Source organism: Felis catus, chromosome D4 (assembly GCF_018350175.1).
Source record: "Felis catus isolate Fca126 chromosome D4, F.catus_Fca126_mat1.0, whole genome shotgun sequence".
Lineage (NCBI taxonomy): Eukaryota > Metazoa > Chordata > Mammalia > Carnivora > Felidae > Felis > Felis catus.
The window spans coordinates 42,930,855-42,954,215 of record NC_058380.1 but is presented as its reverse complement, the minus strand read 5'-3'; the positions used below and the strand labels follow the sequence as shown (position 1 = coordinate 42,954,215).

The 23,361-nt window shown below is 39.4% G+C and overlaps 1 protein-coding gene and 1 long non-coding RNA gene across 12 annotated transcripts in view; one reads left to right on the top strand and one right to left on the bottom strand.

The window, feature by feature from the left end:
* Positions 1–23,361, bottom strand: part of ADAMTSL1 (ADAMTS like 1) — an 883,534-nt gene that overhangs the window by 734,247 nt on the left and 125,926 nt on the right. The gene's annotated exons all lie outside the window — the stretch shown is intronic.
* LOC109493808 overlaps positions 1–23,361 on the top strand; it is a 41,845-nt gene that overhangs the window by 17,434 nt on the left and 1,050 nt on the right. Inside the window, exons 3-8 of one of the 5 annotated variants that reach the window (XR_006589230.1) lie at positions 13,130–13,231; positions 13,328–13,418; positions 15,884–15,950; positions 19,143–19,297; positions 22,270–22,396; positions 22,782–23,255. This is a non-coding gene — a long non-coding RNA (uncharacterized LOC109493808). The remainder of the gene's footprint in view (positions 1–13,129; positions 13,232–13,327; positions 13,419–15,883; positions 15,951–19,142; positions 19,298–22,269; positions 22,397–22,781; positions 23,256–23,361) is intronic. The other 4 variants (XR_006589232.1, XR_002148234.2, XR_002737528.2 and 1 more) reach the window with 4 other exon arrangements.

Below are 23,361 nucleotides of genomic sequence, written 5' to 3'. Positions count from 1 at the left end.
AGATGTGCCCCAGCAGATGGGCCAGCTGGTGGGCACCTTGGGCCAGTGCCACAGAAGAGGGATATGGTTTTTAATGTCCTGTCCCCAGCTCAAAATTTAGGGAATTTGAGGTGCTCCATGAAATGAGAAATGAACCTAACAACTTAGACCATTCACTAAAAAATAAACTTGCTTCCTCCTGCACCTCACACTCTTTAATGCAAGAAATTCAGAGTTTTATGAGCCAAGCATAAGTCAGGCTGGTGATCTCTGCAAAGTCATCTCTTAGAGCATTAACCTAAAATAGGGCTTGAGGATACTGCCGTAGAATTCCTAGTCCCCAAGTGTATTCTGAAGTTAGAACTAGAACTGCCTTATTTAGCAAATGATGACACCCAGGCCCCAGATGCTAGGTGACTTCCTCAAGGTCACCCACTTAGTGGGAATCAGAACCCATTATTTTTAATTCCTTGCCAGAGCCCCTTCATGTTTTCTCTCATCTGCCTACAATTCCATGGGTATTGAAAATGCATGCAATGTTTTAAAAACGTAACAGCATGATTTAGTTATCAGTGAAAGTAGTCCTACTAGTTTCACTCAGGAAAGAGAGGGTTCTGTGCTGCTTCTAGACATGCACAACGACCCTCTCAACAGGCCTTCACCAATGCTCAGTTGCAAATACCACTCTAGCATGAAACCTCCTCTACAAAAGTATAAATATAAATGAAAAACAGATATAACCCCATTAGCTCCTAGTAGCTCTTCACAAGAGTTCAAGTGACTAAGTAGAAGGCAGCAAAATCAGCTGAGATGTGGATGCTCATCAGGCTGGCACCCATCTGGGCCAAATCATTCATCACCATGCAGAATTCTCCCAGGGCACACAATACAGGTTATGTCGTACACAACAATCTTGTGTATCATGGACTTTGGGGGTTACCTTGAAGAGCTGACAGTAGGTATATTTGATCTCTGAATTGCAAGAAATCCTGGAATTTGGAAGAAAGGAAAACATGTGGTGATGGGCATGGTGTGCCTGTTCTGAGCCTCTTCTAATGTCCTGAACTTAAGTGTGATTCATTGATGAAGATAACAATGACCATGATGACAACTCTATTAATCTACTCAATGGGAAACTATCTACATATCAACTTCGTTATCTCAATTCCTAAACAGGGAACCAATCTTAACTGAACACCACACAAATTACCCTCAGTGTTGCCCCTAAGCTGCAAATGTATATATAACAGATAAAATCCTTACTTGCAAGGAACTGTATCATTTTGTCTTTGGGAAAGAAAAGAGATGTTGTCTAAGCCAGCAGGTGGTTTTGCATGTCAGCCCCTGGTAGAGTGAACTGGCAGATTGATTCATCACCCTTCTGAGTCCTCAGTAGGCACAGAAAATTGTCAGCCTAATGGCTACTAACTATTCAAAGTGGACCTTACACAACATGTTGATAAGAATTACAGGTGATGTTTGTTTGCTTGCTTGCTTTTCCTCTCTGAGCAATGCCAACTCTGAGATATCCACTTATGACCAATCTTTGGCAATACCAATGTTTAAGGCACATTATTTGTAAGGTAGAAAAATAACATTCTCTACTTTAAAAACAAACCACACCATAGCTGAGTTCCTACACATGATTCATGCAGTGTACTAGCAAACTGTTCGTTCTGAAGCATAGGTCAAGATCTGCAGGACTTAACTTGTCAAATATAAATCCAGGAACCTTTACAAGATGTGGGCAAATGACCTAACACTGTAGCACTCTGTAGCCTTGGGTTTCTCTACTGTGACTCACATTTGAGGGTCACATTTACTTTATTCCTTTTTCTTAATTTTTTTTTAACATTTATTTATTTTTAGAGAGACAGAGCGTGAGCAGGGGAGGGGCAGAGAGAGAGGGAGACACAGAATCTGAAGCAGGCTCCAGGCTCTGAGCTGCCAGCACAGAGCCCAATGCGGGGCTCAAATCCATGAACCATGAGATCATGACCTGACCCAAAGTCTGACACTCAACCGACTGAGCCCGCCAGGTGCCCCACACATTTACTTTATTCCTATTGTTGCACATCTAGCAATGTGACCATCCCATGAAATCATGCTTTGCATAACAGTAGTAAGAAGCATAAAAACCAACAGTTGCCACTGAAAGTAAAGAAAAACACTCAGAGAAGCTTTCAATCTGTCCATGTTTGTGCTTTTGCAACTATCATTTCCTTGAAAAACAAGAACAAAATGACAAATACTGTCCAAAAGTAGGATCCCCAAGGCCCATGGCTTTTGGACCACCCGGAAAACACAAGCTTGGCCACAGAAAGGGCAATGTTCTTGTTCTAATAGTTGCCAGAATAACTAAGAGCCTTAGGAAGTTTCTGGCACTGTCAAGGGCTTGGCACTGTTATGCTTGCTCTGTATGAAAACAGAACTCAGAGTCTTTTTTCTCAAATGGGGATAGAGTTGAGGATCATGTTCCTGCAATGGGCACACAGAAAGTGAGGCTGATGCATCTCATTATTTAGCACCCCTCACTGGATCTCTCTAGCACTGCCGTCCAAGCTCCCCAAATTGAGTCATCCCAGAACACACAGTATATCAACTAACTCACTGGCTGCTCTCTGAGGTATTGGCACATGCCTACAACAGTTATCTACTTTTTTAAAAAAATTTTTTTAATGTTTATTTATTTTTGAGACAGGGAAAGACAGCATGAACAGGGGAGGGTCAGAGAGAGAGGAAGACACAGAATCTGAAACAGGCTCCAGGCTCTGAGCTGTTAGCACAGAGCCTGACGTGGGGCTCGAACTCATGGACCGCAAGATCATGACCTGAGCCGAAGTCGGATGCTTAACCCACTGAGCCACCCAGGCACCCCAGTTATCTACTTTTTTAAGGATATACCCTGATACACGAAACTTCTCAACAAGACACCTTCCTTTCATATGTTTGCTTGCACTCTGCTAGATACGTGTATAAAAGACACGGGTCTAAAAGTAACCATTGACAAAGGTCACTTCACTTGCACCTGAAATCAACTTTATTATGATTGTCCACTGAATTTATTAGCATTCATTACATCTTGCCATATTCTAATAATTTAATAATAGTATGTGTCACATTTGAGAATTTGTAAAAACAACACAATCACTTAATAACCTTTTAATTGAATCCTGAACTACACTTCACGTAACTATTTATACACCATGTAGATCCTTTTGTATGAGGTAGGAATCCCCATCATTCTCATCATCAATGCCCATCAATCCAAGTATCTGGACAGAATGAGGAGCACACAAACACATACACATACTTCTTTTATCCAAATAAAGTCTAAAGTGCTTACATGGATATTGTCTGGAATGACTAAATCTTTAAATATTTTAGTCCTGAAAACATCCAATAACAAACAACAAATTAGCTTTGTCATTTGAATTATAGTTCTCTATCCGGCTTACTTGTTCTCGTGGGATTACAGTCACCTTGAGTACATGCCATTCTGCACAAAGCCTCTATCTCAGAAAACCGATCTTTGAACCTTAAATCCTGACTATCGTGTCCTCTCACTTCTTTCATTGTCCTCTTTTATTCCAAATCCACTTGATTTCTGACCTCATTAAGGTCCTTACTCCCTTGATCCCTCTCGTCTTTTCTTGCTTTGTTTCTTCTTGTCCAGGCTGATGAGTGATGCTGATGAAGGGCATATCCTTTGTATCCAGCACCACCAGCTATACAGTGTCCAGTCCCCAGGGTGGGACTGGGGAAAGGATCCTCCTATTTTGCTCAGCAACCATCACATGTCTCCACAGCCCTCCCATTCTCCCCCATTCTCCCTATCTAGTCCTGTCCCTTTACTCTTCATTCCATGGCTTCTGGTTCAGCTGTAAGACCTCTTTATCTCCTCGAGGGCTTTTCTTCATTAAAATCTTCCATGATTTTTCTCCATTGGCCCATTTATCTTAGCTTATAAGGAAATTCAAATCTTTTCCTTCTTAAAATTAAAAAAAATTCAATGGCCAAAACACTTGCTTAAGGTTGCGTCCTCCATTTTCTGTCATTTGTTCATCTACTCATGCATTCTTATTCCTGACCTCTTTCTTGCCATTCCTTAATCTCACATTCCCTCCCCAGACAAAATTCTTGAACAACTGTATACAGTTTATCATGTTTGTTTCCTTTCTGATAGTTTTTCACCCAACTGCAGTATCCTAAGCCTGAATGGAAGCATCTTTTATTAATAGCCTCCTAGACCAAATCAGACGGGCTTTTCCCACCATTTGACTTTCTGTGGAATGACTAGCTGTCACTCATCGACACCCTCTCCTTCCCTGGCTTCACTAGATCGTGTTCTCCGACACTGTCCTCTTTTGTCCTTTTTATGGATTTTCACATGTTCATATTTCTCAGAATTCAGTCCTCTTCCCTACTCTCTTTTCATTCCACACACTGCCCTTGGGTTCTTCCATTTATACTTACAGTCTCATATCTAAGCTAAACACTGTTGACTTTGCCCAATGGTTCATTCTACATATCATGCAGGCATCTCCAATCAGTATGTCTAAACCTGAATTCACTTTCCCCAAATTGGTTCTGTCTGTATTCTTTATCACTGCAGATGGCACCACCTCCATCTTGCCACTCAAACTAGAAACCAAAGACTATATATTGGCCCTTACACTCTCCCGCCTCACCTCCAATCACCTACTGAATTCCATTATTAAATATACCTTCTAAGTAGCGTTTCCCTTACTCTTCACCACCTTTTCCCTGATTATCATCTCTTTACTGCTAATGCCATGGCTATAGTTTACAGCATCCTGATATTTCTCATGGACTGTTGAAGTGATTTCAACTCCATGTTTGCCATCTGGTAATTTCCTCAATTCTACCCAATCCCCTTTACACATGTAGATAGATTCTACAGATAAATCCAATAGTATTCACAGTACCGAAAAAAGGCACATCAGCAACTAAAGGACAAAGCCCAGATTAGTTGATCAGATTCTATTTCAGCATTTTTAAAACTGTAAGTTGCGATCCAATAGTGGATTAGTGGATTCTGAAATCTATTTAATGGGTTTCAACCAGCATTGAAATAATATGAAATAGAATAGGATAGAGAATATCAGCATGTACTGCAAAGCAGAGGAGTAAACTTGCAAACTTTTTGTTTTGGTTTCTATGCATGTTTCTCTGTGTGTGTGTGTGTGTGTGTGTGTGTGTGTGTGTGTGTGCAATAAGTTGCAGTATATTATGTATTTTATACTGTGAATTGCAGATAAAATTTCTAAATCTACTCTTCCATGGTAATATCATTCATGAATACTTCTCCAGCTTCATCTCCCACTGTTTGCCTCACTGCAGCAGAACTTTATATTATAGGGCATTCCAAAAGAAATGTAATGCAAACCTCCAATGTGAGCCATATATGTAATTAAAATTTTTCTAGTATCCACATTAAAAAAAGTAATACAAAATAGGTGAAATTAGTTTTAATGACCTATTTTCTTTATCTCAATATGACACCATTTCAACATGTAACACATAAAAAACAACTATAGTGAAATATATTCTTTTTTGTATTAAGTCTTTGAAATCTCTTTGTGTTATACTCAAAGCATATCTTAATTCAGATATCACATTTCTTTTTTGTTTTTAATGTTTATTCATTTTTGAAAGACAGAGAAAGACAGAGGACAAGCAGGGGTGGGGCAGAGAGAGAGAGGGTGACAGAATCTGAAGCAGGCTCCAGGCTCTGAGCTGTCAGCCCAGAGCCTGACGGGGGGCTCAAACTCATGAACCACAAGATCATGACCTGAGCCAAAGTCAGATGCTTAACTGACTGAGCCACCCAGATGTCCCTAGATATCACATTTCAAGTACTTACTGGCCACCTGTGGTTAATGTATCCTACTGGTAGAGCAGTTCTAAACATATAGTTAATTACCCAAATAATCCATTCTTCCTTATATCTTCTGTCTTTGCACATGCTGTTCCATATACATGGAATCTCCTGCAGTTTTGTTCTTTTGTTTTGAAATTCATATGGTAAACCCTATTCATCCCTTTAGAATTATGTGAAGGGCCACATCCATTGGAAACTTCCCTGACCCAACGAGGCCATGTTGGGCATTCTCCGCTAGGATCCCAGAGCAAAATGCTCCTAAGGAAACGTTATACTGCATTGTAATTGTTTTTTTACATCCTGAGTATGAGTTTCTTGAAGGTAAAGAATATGTCTTACTCGGGGCGCCTGGGTGGCGCAGTCGGTTAAGCGTCCGACTTCAGCCAGGTCACGATCTCGCGGTCCGGGAGTTCGAGCCCCGCGTCGGGCTCTGGGCTGATGGCTCAGAGCCTGGAGCCTGTTTCCGATTCTGTGTCTCCCTCTCTCTCTGCCCCTCCCCCGTTCATGCTCTGTCTCTCTCTGTCCCAAAAACAAATAAACGTTGAAAAAAAAAATTAAAAAAAAAAAAAAAGGATATGTCTTACTTGTTTTTATATCCTTAGAACTTAGCATAGTTATTATCACACAGAGTGTGTCTGGTGAAAACTTGTTAAATATATTAAAATTTCTAGATTGACAACTCGAACAACTTACAGAAGGATCCAGCGGGATGCACAGTTAATCATGGCTCAAGCTGAGAGCCTTCGTCCCCAGGACTGATATGCTTGTGTTTCTACTTAATAAACCTAGATTGCAGCCCTTCCTGGTGGGCTCTACTATTTGGGGCTACTTAACACTCGTGCTGATGGGAAGAGTTGTTGTCTTAATAAAATAGCTATTCTGAGAGTCGGGTGGGCCAGTCCTTTACTGATTTGTGGAAGGTGACATTACAGCAAAATACCCCATTCCCATGCCTCAAGGCAGGACCAGATCAAACCACTTCAAATGATTATTACTAAACCTCTAGAAAAAAAACTCACACAGTCCCCCTTTCAAATTATTAAAAAATGCTGCTGTTGAAAAGCTTTTCTTACCTACCCTAAATCCTTTGTGCTGCACTGTCAGCCCACCTCCTCCTGTTTGGATCTCGGGAGAGCTACAGAAAAGCTTACCATGAGACTCTAAAAAAGAACCCTCTTATGCTTCAATAACAGCACTAAATCACCCTTAAGTCTTCTCTTCTCCAGGGTAAACAATCCAAATTTCTTTAGCCTTCCTCCATAGATCTTATTTTACAAGCTTTTAATCACTGTGGTGGCATGCCTCCAACCTAGATTCTCCAAGTTCCTATGTCCTACTGCTGTTGTAAAGCTTAGCACCATCGACAGCTCTATGTGCTGAGTACTACACCAGCCCTCCTATGAATAATATCCCTTCGTACTGTGTAATATCCTCAGGAAGATTTGAAGTAGAATAACAGTAATTCTCAAACTCAGGAATATTTTATGTTTAACCTAAGTTGCCCACTACTTACACTCACTAAAATATGACAAGGGGGTGATAATGATTACGGTTTCAGTGTAGTTTTATGCTTTCTATTTCGTATCTCATATTATGGCAAAAGGCCATCGAGGGTAAATAGTAACTGTAGTAATATCCACTAATGTTTCTGAATGTTTACGGCATGTGAGGTATTGCTCTAAACATTATATACATATATTGACTTTTTAAGTACAATAAATGAAGCAGAGACTGCTGTTATTGTTGTTATGTTACCAGTGAAAAACAGGCACAAAAAGATTAAGTAACTTGACCAAAGCTACATGGATAGTAAACAGTAGAGCTAAGATTACAATGCAGTCTGCTGTGTTCTTTTTTTTTTTTTTTAAGTGTATTTATTTATTTGGTAGAGAGTGAGTGAGCAGGGGGGGGAGCAGAGAGAGAGAGAGAGAGAGAGAGAGAGAGAGAGAGAGAGAGAGAGAAAGAGAATCCCAAGCGGGCTCTGCACAGTCAGTGCAGAGCCCAATGTGGGGCTCGATCTCATGAACTGTGACATCATGACCGGAACCAAGATGAAGAGTTGGGCGCTTATCCAACTGAGCTACCCAGGCACCCAAGAGTCCACTATACTGTTAACCACTTTGGTTTCCAATCTAACAGCCTGTCTACTGACCTCACTGTTAGTGTCCTTATCAGGATGTGACAGTCATAATTTGTTTTTAAATCTCCCCGGAAATTGCTGTTGAAGTTAAAGGAATAAACACCAACAAAATATTTCAAGAAGGATAGCAGTCATTCATTACCTAAAAAATATAGGAATAGTACTTCAGTAAAGAGCTAATCTTATAACAGTCATGTGCATTCTGTACATATAGGCACATATCACATAAAGGGATCATTACATGATTTTCAAGAAGGTTGGAGTGCAAATATGTAATAAAAATAAAATTATTTTAGGTATTTGAAAGCCACCTTAAAGCTAATCAGGTTTACATAACACTACCTTTGAATCTTAAGTTTATAAACATTTATTACTATCTTTCCTTTTGTAACTCAAAACCAACTAGTTAAATGATGATGCTAGCATTCCAGGGATATGAGAAATATACACTCTGTAATTTTGTTATTGTTGCTTCAGTTTCTGTGCTGAAAGCCTTACTTTATTATATGGCAGTGTTTCCTGAGATGTGGGATGCCTCACTACTGACAGTCCCCAGGATTTTAGGTATATTCAAATTGTTTTCCAGAATATGCAAGATAATCTGAAAGGACACAGTTACACTGCATTAAATAACATCATAAGTCAACAAGTTTATTTTTCTCATCTCTTTCAACCATTCTGATTAAGTGAGGGATTATGGATCATTGTGGTAGCCCGATTCTTTAACTTCTTTGGAAGACTTGATAATCTCTCCCATTTAACAAAAAATGAAGAGACCTAAAGCACAAGAGACTGGGACAGACAACAGTGGACAGAGTTTAAGGACACCGTTTTGTTTTCTTTGCATGTATGTTTAGTTACCTTTGACTTATGGCCTGTGTCACTGACTTTACATTTATGGTAGTGATATCAAGTTTACTTTTAAATTAATTGAATTACAAAGTAAGCTGATTTAATGAAAACCTCAAGATTATAATGGTACATGAAAAAGGCACTAATTATAAAGCAGGCATACAAATGACTGAATCTTGAGCAAGGAATGATGAGGCACTATGGGTTAACCCGCTGTAATTAAAGATGAAAACCTAAATCCTGAAAGACATGTGGTCTCCTCACTCCATGATTAGAAACTGCCAGCAAAGGCAATAGCTACTCTATCTCTCGATACAGGAAATCCTTGCAGGCACATCTTAACAGAGTTGGGAATCTGTCCCTCTGGGTAAGACATGAGTCAGTACAGTGTTTAAAGCCAGCCTTCATGTTTTGGAGTTAACCGTGAAAAAGGTTTTATAGGAATTTACTTTCCCAGCTGCAGAGAAGCTCTTGGAAGTTTGAAACTGTTTTTCCCCATGGTACGGAATGCTTCAAACGTATTTACTAAAAATCCATATCTTTATCAACCCTCTCCTTGTTCCCGGATTTACTCTGAACCCACCAAGCAAAATCTACAGCTCTATGAATCAGTCTTTGAATACCAGCATAATTCTGCTGGGGATCAGCAACAATTCTATTTCTTATTTCTTTCCAGCTTCATGACTCAAAGATATCTCCAGAAATTATTCGCCTACCTAATATCTACCAAGTTTTCAAAAAAAAAAAAACATATAAAATCTGAATTTATCATTTACAAACCTCAAAAAATGGTATGTCTATAAATTAAAAGAAGCAAAGAAACCAATAAGATTTCACAAAAATCTAATCATTGATTATTAATTTTAAGCTATGTACAAAATCCTTTCATTGACCCACCTAACCACTCATGAAAGTTCACAGTGCTAGGTTTATACTATAAAAATGTACAAGGGTTACTGCCCTCAAATCTTATATCTGTTTTAATAAACTGGATTCTTAAATGCGAATACAGAAATTATGGATCAAGGAGGTGATAATAGAACTTTGACTTCATGTTCCTACAGACAGCCTTTTGATTTGGTTCTGATGAAATAGGACTCCTAAATTGTGAATGGTACAAGAAATAGCCAGAAAGTTCATCTAATCCTGACTTCTCAAATTCCAAGTGTCTCTAGAATGCTACTGTAAACCTACAACTGAATAGGCTGAGAATCATCTGGGATGGTGGAGATTAACATTTTGCAGATTTTTCCCTGCATGTCCCTACAGACTACATCGATCCTTCCATTGCACACACCCCGCCCCCAACACGCATACCCTTCTTTTCGCTCTTTTGAATTAAGAATCCCATCCAGCTGCACACTCCCAGAGGGAAAAGCTCGAGACAGACAGCTCAGTTCATTTCTTAGATCTACAACTTGCTCATTTAGAAAGTGGGTTTCCATATGGAGTTACTGCAGGAGCATCTGTGTTTACCTATTTCTTTCTTTTAACTTTGAAAAAGGGAAGGGATTCATAAAAATACACATGATGCCATAAATGAAGGGAGAGAAAGGAGGCAATAGAGGGGTAAAATATCGAGTTCTGTGATTGCGGATTCTGAACCAGGATGGAAATTGGAGTCCTGGCTCTGGCGTGGAACACCCGCTCGTAAAGGAGGTGCAGAGCCAAATGTCTCTGCAACAGCAAGAGGCAGAAGCTGTGAGAAAAGAGGGTGTTTTGTGACAACCTAACTACTCAGTCCAAAAATGTTATACATGGGCAGACACTCAAAACATGATTCTAGTTTACTTGTTCCAATTATTTTATTAAATGAACAAAATCAAAGCATGCAATCTGCATGGATTATCCACAAAGTCTTTCCTGTGGCACAAGGACTGGGGATGACTGTTCTGTCCTGGGTGATGCACCCACCATCCCAATGTGTCCCACTCAACTTGGCTCTTTCCCTGCATTGGCTTGACTAACAGAAAAAGAGCACTGGAATTATCCCTGTTTTGAACAGTTTGTATCCCTGTGGCCTCAGCCAGGACTGAAAGGGAATACTTCGCAAACATGCTAGATAAAAGAGAACATGCATTTAAGTTATTCATTTCATAATAGAATATTTTCCTCCTGGATAATAAAGTCTGCCCTTAGTTAACTATTCCAAAATAAAAGGGTGGACACCAACTTATTCTTCAAAATATGAAGTCTTATGTAATAGCAATATAGTATATTACTTAAATTTATTTAATAAAGTGATTTTCTCTTGGCATAATGTGCTATGCAAAATAGTTTCCTTTCAACATCCTAAGGAACAAAATGGCAGTAAATTTAAGGAAATTTAAGGAGGAAGTAATGTTAGCAAATATCTGTTAATGGAAGGTTTCATCAAAGTGGCCACAAATCACAGGAAAATTTTGAAAAATAATTTTTAAGTTGAATTTTGAAAAGCATTAGAATTGTTTTTCAGTACCATCACTAAGCCCCACAGATTGAATGGATAAAACACAATTATTTAATTAGGCATTATTCGTTTTTAGAATCTTGTTCAATTCCTTCAATCCAAATATTTATGCTGTGACTCTTCTCCTAATTCAGACTATTCAAAATGATATCTTATTCCTCATAAATTTCCAACATTCTTTCTTAACACTAACTTATACATGGAAATATATAAGTATTTGCTGAATAAAAGGATAATTGATTATAAATCTTCCCTCATTTATTATAAATTATATACTCAAGAAAATCAACAGCATTCAAATATATTCTGTGACGTTTTGCAAGCTATTTTAATGTTCAGTAACTGATAATTCAATGTTAAATTCTGATTTGCCTTTATTTGAAAAGGCTAGCCTAAAATGAGCATATTCTCTAACATTCATACACAAGTCAATCATAACATTTTTCATTCAGGAAAAAAAAAATTCTAAATCTGGAATGTTCCAGAAATGGAGTCATTAGAAATATTCTGAAAGTAAAGATGAAAGATTTTATGTTATCCTAAATGATCAGCTTTTTTCCAGGTCTGTCTTAGCCATGTCTCTTTTAAGGAAACTATGTGATTCACAAAATGCCCATTCTTCTTGTTTTTATTAATCTGCCACTGGGCATGAAGGCACCCCTAAGGCAGAGATTTGGATTGCCATGTGTCGCTTGTGCATGGCCCCAACTCACTGGACTGTAACCTGTACTTCTCTGTCCTGTCTCTGGGTAAATGTGGGAGAAAATACCGTGCAGCCTTTTCCTAGTCTTCAGATTCTGTGCACAAATGATTGGGCAGTTTTCTATTGAAAACTGAGGAAGAATTATCTGTAGGTAATTCAAAGCATTTCTATTAGAGAGTCTGAAACTGCCAATGCATTTTACTCATTGCACAGACTCAACTAGACTAACCGTAAACTCATCTCCTTGAAATACAGAAAAGAATGACTTGTAAGAGAGAACTGGCAATTGGAACTTGCTTCTTTTTTTTTCAAATTTCGAGAATTTTATTATTTTATTTTATTTATTTAAATTCAAGTTAGTTAACATACAATGCAGTATTGGTTTCAGGAGTAGAACCCAGTGATTCATCACTTCCATATAACAAGTGCTCATCCCAACAAAGCCCTCCTCAATGCCCATTAGCCCATCCCCCAACCCCCCCACCCCCTCCAGCAAGCCTCAATTTGTTCTCTGTATTTAAGAGGAACTTTTTTTCAAATGATCTGACACCAACATTAGACAAGTGAATTTCAAAGAGGAGTGAATGCAGGGAGTACGGTGCACAGAGCAACAGTTCCGCCTTCTCTGGAGCTGACTAACCCCATCCTCCTTGAGGAAACAAGAGTGGTTCACGTGAAGCAATTGGAGTTCAGCTCCAGTACACATATAAAGAAACAGTATACTAATATTTTGTATCTGCAGGTACTTTGTAGTATCACGCATATAGTATCCTTGTTTGATCTCCATAGCAGCACTGAAAGTCAGAGAAATGGTGAGTAGCACCACTTTCCACAGGAGTGAAAACCGAGGCTACCATGATTTGTGGCACAAATAAATGTCACAAGACATCAGAAAAATGAGAATCCAATGGGAAACAAATGAAAGCTACATGAAAGTAAACATGCCGTCTTCTGCTCAGAGTAGTTGAAGATGCCATCATCAGAGATGCTGAATGGCTTGTCTAATGACACATGACTAGTTAAGCACAACTATTTAGGCTGGAACAAGACTTTCTAATAAGTCATCATTCTTTCTCCTCTTACTCCCACTCCCTGCCTTAGAAGTACGGAATTTGGACTGTCTGAACCATAAACAAACAAACAAACAAGAAGGCAGAAATCTACTCTTAGAACACATGATACTAAGCACCTTACTGCAAGAGTGTGAGTCACAGAATTATTACTGCCACCCCACTAACAGGCAGAATTCTGCTCTAGTTCAGTTTGAGTCAATGACACAGTTCCTTTTTAACTTCTTAGGTAAAGAAATAAAAGAGGACAAGAAAAGATGTTTTCCCATCCCTGACATTTTCTGGTCCAGCAAGGACAAGCTGAAAAGCTGATTAACAAGGTAATGTGCATATATGCTAAAGGTGTAGAAGGACAGCAATGGGATTCTAAGCAAGTAAACACAGGACCTTAGAATTTCTAAAAGTTGGGGTGGGGGTGATGAGAAGAATTAGTGACTGAAATCAGTAGAGTAGACATGTCAGAGCAAAAATGAAAGACATTTTTTAAGCAGGCGGAATATAATAAGAAATAAATGATAGGCATTTCTTGTTTCTTTGCCAAATTTCTATAGGCGGCTTACTAAAGTAGTTTTGTGTTTCATCTTGCCCAACATGTCAGAAACTGAAGCTGGTAATAAGGATAATCACAGAGACTGTGACCCTCAATGGACAGAAGCCAGAGTCTTATCCATTTTTGTAATAAAGAAAGCAAAATATTGCAGGTGGCTTAGCCCATAGGGTCATTTTACAGATTATCTCAATTACATACAACAGTTACTGAACAGACTTGCAACAGACATTCACATGAACCCACAAATGGAAAGTCACTGTAACACAAATATTTGACCCAGGGTAAAAGAAAGGATTGAACATATGCTCTAAAGTGAAAGCAGGTGCAAAGTAAGGTATATGGGATGCTACCACTTGCATTTAAAACACACACACACACACACACACACACACACACACACACACACACACACACACAGCACACATGTGTATGTGTAAGCATATGTAAATCTAAACTAACTCTGGAAAGATACATAAGTCATAGTAAACAGTAATTAAATCCATGAAGCAAAACAGGGTAGCTGGGGGTCAGAGGAAAAGAGACATATATACTGGTTTGTGCCATGTGACTGTATTACCTATTCAATAAGTTGAATTTTTTTTTTAAAGAAAGATTTGTTAAAGACTTTTGAGTTAGGAAAAAACACACATAAAGAGAACTTAAAATGTTACCAAAGTTAGATTTATAATGCAGGCTGAAAAATCAAGCCAAATTCTGTATTTTTATTTAATTCCAAACTGTAATATTGCAAAATTTAATGAGGTGAGGTAGAAACCCACTTTTATAGCTTAGAAAGTATAAAAATGGGGATACACAAATATCTCTTCATAAGATTTTACAAGGTCAAGAGCAATCATTCAAGAGTAGACCTTGTATTTGCTTTTACACAGAGTCCTTGAACCTGATGTCATATTTCTATATATCTGTGTATAAAACTATCTACTTCTTTATCAGTATCTATGAGAAAAAAATTCTATGTTCCACTCAAGTCTATTAAAGTCATACCCTGAGTTGTATTGTAATATATGCCATATACATCATAATGTTATTAGGTTTGAAGATGCTTGCTTCCATATCACCACCATGCCCCCATATGAAGAAGTGGCAGTTTTTTACACATTTCAAAATTTTTACAAAATATGTGGCACAAAATTCGTACCATAAATAACTCAACAACAGCCAAAAAAGATACTTATTTTGGCTTCATTCTATAAACATTAACTAAACATCCTCAAGACACGGGTCACTGTACAGCATTGAGAAGTACCAAGGTGACGTGCATCCTCCTTGCACAAGGACCCAACAGTCCAGTAGGAGAATTCATGTACTCAGGGGAGACCACGTGATGAGTGTTACTTTTGACACCAAGAGTTTGTGTTTGTCATACCTGCAAGCCAATGAAACACAGAATTCAATGGAAAACTGGGGACATCTGTGAAGAAAGGAATCAAAGGCAGGCAAGATAGTAGACAGGGACAAAGTAGCAGAGGTTAGTCTTAAGTAAACATTAAACACCATTATTCCTTAGGCTTAAATAAGAACATGACTTTAGCATTGGCTAAGTTCATCCCAAAGCTAAAATGCAGGAATCTCCATAAAATTTCCAAGTATTGCGAGCTTTCAACTTGGAAGCACACGTGGGGCTGGCAGAGTAATTTGTTAGAAATTTAAAACTGGCAGTTACATCTGCGGTTTCTTTTGCTGGAATTGTTCTTGTAAAAGATTTATGAGAGGCAAACGTTCCTCCTTGGCTTATTCATAAAATAAAATGGTGTAGCAATATAATAGATGTACAGACAAAAAATGTTTTAATAGAGTCTCTCTGTGCATTCACAACACAAGGAGAAAGAAAGTTCTCTGCTTTGGAAAGAACTGGTGAGACCCATTTCATGGGTCAAAGGTGTAGGATTTTACATAGTTTTCCTTAAGTAAGCAATGCTAGTATTTATATTGTATCAGTAAAAGTCCATTCATCTCATAATCCTCACTCAGAGTTATATTCATTGAAAAAAGAGCATGTTCACAATATTCACAATATTGAAGCATTACAGTTTGAAATACAACAAATGGCATAAATACCGATGAGATGTAGCATTTTCTCTTCAGTGGTTAATCTTATGATAGGACAATGACAAAAGTAAATAGGGCTGTTATATATTAAACAAAGAGTCCCAGGAAGGCAGTGCCCATGTGGTCTCTTCTTTTTGTACAAATGTTTTTTTTTTTTTTTTCCAGCTTCCCAGGAGACAGATCCAACTGGCATCTAGGGATGAGAGGGCTTATCTTCTGATTTTTGGTTAAGGTGATTAAACTGAGACTACTAATTGGGTAAAAATGCAAAACTTATTCTAGATTACTATTTTAAGCATCCTTCATTCTTTCATCCATTCTTCCATTTATTCTTCCAACAATCTATTTTTCCACCTATCCATTTTTCTACCCATCCATTATTTATTTAGAAGTATTTAGATACTTCTTTTAGATACTTCTATGCACCATACTCTGCGCTGAGTGTGGAAAACACAATGATGGACAAGGAAGCAGATTTCCTTGCCCTTATAACTTATAGCCTAGCCCAGGAGACAATGAAAAACAACCATCCAAGTGGCCACGTATTCCTAGTTGAGATAAGTGCTCTAAAAAATATACTGTAGGCAATTAAGATGGATAATGGGAGGGAGGTAAACAAGACTAGGGGTTCAAAGAAGATGGCCTGCTTGGGGAAAAAAGGTATTAAAACCCAGTATTCGGGGGGCATGTGGGTAGCTCTGTTCTTGAGTTTGAGCTTTGTATCAAGCTTTGTGCTGGCCATGCAGAGCCTGCTTGGGATTCTCTCTCTCTCTCAAAATAAATTAAAAAAAAATAATACTAAGGAGTGAGAAAAATTTAGCAGATGTAGAGTGGCTGGGAAGCCCATCAGGGCCAGAGGAAACAGCATATGTAAAGGATCTGAGGTAGAGAAGAACTTGGTGGGTTCAGCATGTAGGGCTAGAGCCCAGAGAACATGGTGGTGGTAGCAAGACATGATTACAGACTGGGTATGGATGACCCAGAATCTACGGGTCATATTTTAAAAGATCATTCTCACTGCTCTGTCCAGAAACTAGGTACTTAATTTGCTTTTATGATTTCTTGCTTGTTTTAACACTGTAGTCACACATATCCTTCAGCTTAGGTAAGGAAATTTATAAATCCACCTCAAGCCAACTTTCCCTGGATCTTCAAAGGCATTTAGAAACATGCTTCTAGCCATCATGCAACTATCTTAAGTCTCTTTGCACTTTTAAAAAAATCTATTTGTTTCTTCATGCATGATGTTTGCGAAACCACTCTTCAGACTAACACCACATAACAAATTTCCCAAAATTAACGTAGAGAAATAATCTGCCATTACAATATTTCTAAAAGATTTCCCATGATGGCGGTGGGGGCGGGGGGGGGGCGGACAACTGACCAAATACTGTGCATCAGTTCCACACACAGGAAAAGTAAGTGCAGAGTAATGTGGTCTCTACAGCTCTCAGAAAGACCGCATCCTAGAGACCACTACCTGCCTACTGGGAGGTGAGGGGTGGGGGACATGTCTCTCCCTTAACAGATGTAAAAGTTCTCCTCCACAGGACAATGTGAAGCCTGGGTGGATATTTCCAGATGCCCCTTAAGCTCTTGTGAAGGATTCCTAGTTGATGAAAGGGAGTATCATGCACATCAAAAAGAAATGGTATGTTTAGGTTAGACTCCAGTCTCCCAAGAAGCATCTGTAGACAAATATAAAGAGAAGAGACACTGACTAGACAAAAGGCCAGGATGACAACAGGAGCAGAAGGGCTAGGAAGAAACCCAGAGGGGTTCCTCTGTGGGGTCTAGAGAACATACTAGAAATGCAGCAGGACATTTCCCTGCCACAGATCCACCTGGAGGGTCTCAGAGATTAGACGTGTGTTTGCGCACTTAAGATTCCTCCACTTGGCCAGCTACCATGCTCTGAACTGTTTGCCACGTTGAGATTTGTAGTTTTCAACTATCTAAGTCTCTTTTTATTGCCTCTTCATTTGCTCCCTACCTCCCACAGAAATATACCTTGCCAGCAAATACCCCGCTGCCTGCGCATTGTTTATACTGAGGATGTGTGAGGAAGTGTCACCCTCCAAAGGTGGGATTACTCATCTGCTTTCCACAGCAGAGCTGCGGCCAGCATTAACCTCTACGCTGCTGCAGCAGGCAGCTCTGTGGAGCCAATGCCAGAGTCAAGGTCTGAAATAAGGCCCTGTCCAGGCAGTTATGCACTAACCGAACCCAAGCCTGCCTCCATATTCATAACAGCAGATATTCAGATTTCCTCTTGAAAAATTCCCCTTCCATATCAACATTTTGTATCTTTGGGGGAAAAAAAAAACGTTTTAAAAGACAGTTTTATGATACTGATATTTTAGGAGAAGACCAAAGGGTGGAAAAGGGTTTTGCTTTTGCTGGGAGGGAAATAATGTCACCACTCCTAAATATCCACCAGCTCCTAAGGCCCCTTTCCCCTGACAGGGGAACATGTACCGCAGGGGCCCACGATCTGCTTAGCTGATGCTGGGGAAGTGCTTTTGTCATGGTTATCCAGTCAATAGCTCAGACCGTAAAATTTTCAAGAACTGTATGTCGCAATAGTCACAATTCAAATTAATGACTGTATTTTTTAAACTCCTTAAGAACTAAACGTGAAAGCATAGTTAAAATCTGATTACCCTCACAAGGCCTTGAAGCTCATATCTTGAGTATTAAACCCTGTCAGGATGGCAAAAGAATGCTTGGACTTGTAAAATCTGGGAAATTTAAAACCCAAGCCAGAGCTCCATCCTAATTTACCTTGTTATTGTTCTCTATCATAAATATTCTAAACTGCCGGAGGCTCGTGTGGATTCAGTGATTTTATGCACTGCGTGCTCTAAGACACAACACCCCGAAGATTAGGTGGCATGCAGATGAAGCGTGCGTCTCGAATTCCTTGTGGTTGTAACTTTGAAAGACTTTGTGGAATTTCAGAAGGAAACCCTAGAAAAGCAAAAATCACTTTGGTCTTTGTACCTACATTAAGCATTTAATGTATAGACATTCAAGTAGGTCTTAGGGGCTTATTTTATAGTTTATAGAAGGGTTTTTAGATGAGCCTTTATAGTTTCCATGAGAAAACTTTAATCCGCAAAAGCACAATGAGATTGACCCTACTTTTACGTACTTCCTTTGACTGGGGTGTAGCAGCACTCACCACATGGAGGAAAGGTAATACAAGAAGGATGGTTATAAGCAAGTGCTTTGAAAACAGAACCCATAACACCAGCCTGTGATTGGGGGGCCCAAAGGCTTGTATTTTACAACCCAGTTTGCAAGAATACCTACACAACTGCTTTTACTAAACTGACAATGCATAGGTGCTGAAAAGAACGCTGTGACTACTTTAGTATCTTGGTTGAGAGACCAAGTCCCGTCATTCTGCCCTGCTTTTTAGGAAACCTATGCAGCGGAGACCATGTGTGTGCTACAATCTGTTCACAGGATGCACGAAGCTGCAACTGAGCCCCAGACAGGGAGCGAAAGCCCGCCCCACTGGGGTGTGGTGCCTCACATGCCAGAAATCCACTCCCCTCTCTCCAGCACTGCCAGGTGGGACCAGGAACATGCCCCAAGGTCAACATAAATGTCCTTCAAAACTTCATAAGAAGTTCCAAGTAAGGGGCGCCTGGGTGGTTTGGTCAGTTAAGCATCCAGCTCTTGGTTTTGGCCCAGGTCATGATCTCATGAGTTCAGCCCCACATCGGACTCTGTGCTGGTGGTGAGGATCCTGATTGAGATTCTCTCTACTTCTCTGTTCCTCCCCCACTTGTGCTCACTCTCTCTCAAAATAAACTTTAAAAAAATTTTAAAAAGAAAGTCCAAGTAAACAGTTGGACCAGTTCATTTATTTTACGGAAGGATTTGGGTTTTTTTTTAATGCTTATTTAAATAAAAGGAAGCAGAGAAAAAACTTCACATCTTACAAAGCAGACCCCCTCTACCACCCTATCTTCCCCCCTTAAACCAGGACAATGTCAATTTCTAATTTTACCCTCATCCTGACAAGTACCTGGATAAATATGGAACTGTCTGGATAATTACAGTCAGCTATAATAGAAAGGGTTTTTAAAATATATTCTTTGTGTGCATGCACCCCACCTCTTTTACTTACTAGCTGAGAGACCATAGGTAAGTCAAAATCCCCTTACCTGTAAATTGGATAGAACACTATTTTCCCAACTGCAAGGGTAGTTAGAATTCAATGAGAAAATATGTATACCTAGCCTGATAGCACCAAGAATATAAGACTCAATAAATATTAATTCCACTCCCCAGTACCCATATACCATATATGTATACAATAGAACATGTTAGACTATAATCCAAAATATTAACAGAGGTTATCTCTTGGATGTAGGCTTGTAGATAATTTTATTCCTTGGGTTTTTCCATAGGTTCTCACTTTTCTACCATATATGTTTATGTACATGTATACAATGTATACACACATACATTTATAGATAAGATCTATATTGTACGATCAGAAAAATACGCCATGTGAAAGATGTGGACAGCTATTTTCCATTATAAATAAATATCTGTGTCCTTTTATGTCTGGAGTTGTACAGGCTACTGAAACACTGTGAACAGAGAAAGTGCTATGACCTCATTCCACGCTTTTAATACCATCAAAACATTGACCAACATGTCATGAGTGGTGAAAGCTAGACAATAAAGAAAAACTAAAAGACACCTGCACTTTGAAAAAACCCCTGTCCAATAACTGCTGTGGCTTGCAAGACACAGACCAGAGTAACTTGAGTCTTGTCCATGTTTTATCCTTGAAACTTGCCTGAGCCTGGTGCATCGTAAGTGCTCAGTAAATACTTGTTCAAAGAACTAATAAATGAATATAGCATGGGAGTAATGGATAATCATAATGGCTTTCATGGTTTCTATAGTTTGTTGTTCCTTCCTGGTAACAAAAAGACTTAGACAAGCAATGTTCAAAGAAATATATTCAAAATGAGACAAGAATCGTTGACAATTAAGAAGGTGGAGTAAAACGGCGCCTGGGTGACTCAGTCAGTCAAGCGTCTAACTTCAGCTCAGATCATGATCTCATGGTCCGTGAGTTCGAGCCCCACGTTGGGGCTCTGTGCTGACAGCTCAGAGCCTGGATCGTGCTTCAGATTCTGTGTCTCCCTCTCTCTCTCTGCCCCTGCTCAGCTCACGCTCTGTCTCTCACTGTTTCTCAAAAATAAATAAACATTAAAAAACAATTTTTTTAAAAGGTGGAGTACACTCTATGATTATTACATATACAACTTTTCATGCAATCAGAAAATACCCATTTTTTTTTAAATTAAGACTGTCGCACAGGAAACATACTGAACCAATTTGCTCATCACTTCTTTCGCTGAAAGAGCATGAAAAATCTTAATTCCCAAGACGACTTCTGGGAGAAAAAGTCAATATAAGGAGCAATGAAAGAGATGTCTCCTCCCTCTCCTGCCCTCTTCATCTCATTGTAAGATCTAGGACAAAATCCAGATCAGACACTGTGCTCATCAGGGTAGTACTTCCCCCAGGCACACCTGCCCCACCGGAAGGCCCTTATCCATGAAGGTGGATGAGGAGAAAGTATGTTGCCCGCACACCCACGCAACAAGTCCTTGAGCTCTGAGATGCCATTTCCACACAGAAGGGGAAGAACAGAACTTCATATTTGGTGCTCCCCTAGCTTTATGGGTTTTGCTTTTGAGTCAATATTACCAAGACAAGAATCAAAGAAAGAACAAGATTCCCTAAAATTTACTTGAAAGATTGAAGAAACAGAAGGGATAAAACTTGAAGAAAGATAACCCTTTTCTCAATGAGATTCCCATGTTCAAACCTATAAGCTCCTGAACAGATGGGAGCATGATGGGGTGGTGAAGAATATTTTACTTTGGTTTGAGCTAATAGTTTTTTATTTTTTTTTAATTTTTTTAACGTTTTTATTTATTTTTGAGACAGAGAGAGACAGAGCATGAATGGGGGAGGGACAGAGAGGAAGGAGACACAGAATTGGAAGCAGGCTCCCTCTGAGCCATCAGCCCAGAGCCCGACGCGGGGTTCGAACTCACGGACCGTGAGATCGTGACCTGAGCCCAAGTCAGAAGCTTAACCGACTGAGCCACCCAGGCGCCCCCTGAGCTAATAGTTTTTTAAATGTACAGTGGATTTCCTGTTCTAACTTCCCAATTGTTACCCCAACCCCTTAGTACAAAACGTGACTGTATTAAGTACAATAACATAAAAAGACTTCTCTAAAGATGAATAAAAATAATGACAACAATGACGATGCTAAAACAGGCTCTACTGAGCACAGCTGCTTTACGTGGTCCTCTTTAATCCAGAGGAAAATACTGCAAGGGGGTATTGCTGGCCCCACATTCCAGTGAAACAACTAAGGTTCAGAGAAAGCAGATAACCTGATGGAAGTCACAGGGCTGCTGAACACAGACCCAGAACCCCGTGCCTAGGCCAGGCCTCTCTGACCCCAAATCCCCTAATACCACCAAATTTGTCTCACTCAGGTGCTTTGCACACCTCTACATGGAACACTCTCCCCCATCTCTCCATTGGGACAACTCTTACTCTTCCCTGATGTTCATCTTAAATGTCACTGCCTCAGAAAAGCTTCACCTGTTCTTTCAACCTAAAGTAAGTACCTGTTAGTATCTTGCTCAGCATCTTGTCCTTGCCCTGAAATCAGGACATTTACCTCAGGGTGAAGCATGCATTTAGTGCCTGCTTTCTGATCCAGAATGTAAGCTCCAGACAGGCAAGGGCAACATCTGCAAATATCATTATTAAATAAGTATTTGTTGACTGACCGATTGATTCACTGGCTGAAATGACTAAGTACAACAATGGTTTTCAAAAGAGGGAGGTGAAGGCACTTGTACTCTGCCTGTTCTAAATGCACGAGCTCTACATTCATCTGTTTATGTCTTCAACTACCTCATAAGATGCTTAGTTGAAGCGCTGTTAAAAGAAGGATTTGGAAATGACTGTACTATTCTATGATGCTTCCCTATATCAACAGATGCAGACAACCAAAGACGTTTGAGAAAATCTGCTGATGCCCACCCAGCATCCGGTTAAGCAGACAAGGTATAGTAAACAAACCAACAGGAACAGGAAGAGAGTAGCTATCTCAGAATATAGATATAAATCAGTATCTTCACAAAGTCACTCGTCCTTTCAAAAGCTTCAAAGAAGAACTTCTTCTCGTCTATTTTATTTATCTCATTTGTGCCCTACTTAATAGATATTGATTTGATAGGCACGTGCCATTTAAGTAGAAAATATGAAATGAATATTCTAATTGTAATTGAAGAATGCCAACTTAATGCAGAAGTTCCCTGTGTATAAAAGACCTTCCAAAAATTGTCTGTATCCCTTCCTTCTCTCTCACTGTCTGGGGAGAACCTGATTCTGGGGCAGAAGCCATGCAGCCCAAGAAGACACATGCCGCTGAAATGGTTCTCTGGAATCTACCACTGGCCAGATGTCTCAGGTATTCGTACCTTCCCCTACACTGATGACTCCCTCCCATGTGATCCATCAGCTTTCAACCTAGAGTAGCATAGTAAATGATAACCAGACTTTATAGTGTAATATAG